The 1,118-nt window shown below is 37.0% G+C and overlaps 1 long non-coding RNA gene across 1 annotated transcript; it reads left to right on the top strand.

The window, feature by feature from the left end:
• Positions 1-37: 37 nt before the first annotated feature.
• Positions 38-1,112, top strand: LOC113329366. Its single transcript, XR_003349851.1, has 3 exons — positions 38-461; positions 727-849; positions 951-1,112. It is a non-coding gene; the product is annotated as an uncharacterized LOC113329366 (long non-coding RNA).
• Positions 1,113-1,118: the final 6 nt, after the last annotated feature.

The following is a 1,118-nucleotide window of genomic DNA, read 5'->3' as shown; positions in this document are numbered from 1 at the left end:
CTCTTAGTGTTCAATCATACACATGCCTTGGGCACTAGTCTCTCTAAACTCTGATTTAGGCTTCTATGTGAATTCACATCTCAGAAAGTCGTTGCTCTATCTTAATCATCTTATTACTTGCTACGAAGGCTGCATCTTCATAAGGTTATTATGTTAATTACTTATTTTCTTAAGTTCTCAAATATTATTCAGCAAGGACACATTCGCTAACTAGAATTTAGAAGCCTCCAGTCACAAAAGCAACCAATCATTACGTATTCTTCGGTTTGTGCATGTCAACTAGTGGATTTTTATCAACTACTAGAAATTAGCTGCTGTTTTATGGAAGTTCGTGCTATTGTTTTTGTTAAAATTTTTGACATTATATAAATAAAGAAATGCTGATACACTGTTAATTCCTTGGTTGCAGAATCTGTGTTCCTGCATACCGTCCTATAACAGAGATTCTGGAAAAGGAGGAGGTTAGGTTCTTTTCCTTGCATAAGCGGAACTTTCACCAGTTGTTTTTTACAGACTATTTTGCGTACCCTCAGTTTCAAATGTGCCTATAATTGCAACATATCTCATCATGGGATTGGTCAACATAGGATTCTGTCCACAGGGAATGCGTATCATTTAATATTGCGTTGAACAAAAGAAAATTATAACAACATTCATCACTTTGTTATTATTGTTAGAACTTAGATGAGATTATGGAATATTGAAAATTATATATTTTTCTTCCAGTGCCTTACTGCTAGCTTGTCGAACCATTGAAGGCAGCAGCATTAGTAGCTGGGAAATCCCGTTCCACACTGAGTGTGAGTTCTGACATTTGGCCAGTAAACATGGAAAACTTCTCATGAGAAGGTAACAGGGAAATGTACTGCTCTTGACCAGGAGTTCAATTTTTTTTTATAGTTTGTATGCATTTTGTACTTGTAGTCTCAAATTTTGTTATTATGAACTAGGCGGGTGCAAGTGGAAGAAACTTAATGGTGAAGGTGGTTGCAGAAGGACAAAGCCTCTTAGATACATTGCAGGAAGCGTGCAAAGAGCCTCATTTGCTGATTTGGAGATCTCTCGATGCTGCACTTCAGCATTTTTGTGGGCTCATGCAGTGCTTGTGAGTTGTTTTC

Source organism: Papaver somniferum, unplaced genomic scaffold (genome assembly GCF_003573695.1).
Source record: "Papaver somniferum cultivar HN1 unplaced genomic scaffold, ASM357369v1 unplaced-scaffold_11527, whole genome shotgun sequence".
In the NCBI taxonomy this organism is placed as follows: domain Eukaryota; kingdom Viridiplantae; phylum Streptophyta; class Magnoliopsida; order Ranunculales; family Papaveraceae; genus Papaver; species Papaver somniferum.
Note: the sequence above shows the minus strand (reverse complement) of the source record. Positions and strands in the feature narration are given on the sequence as shown.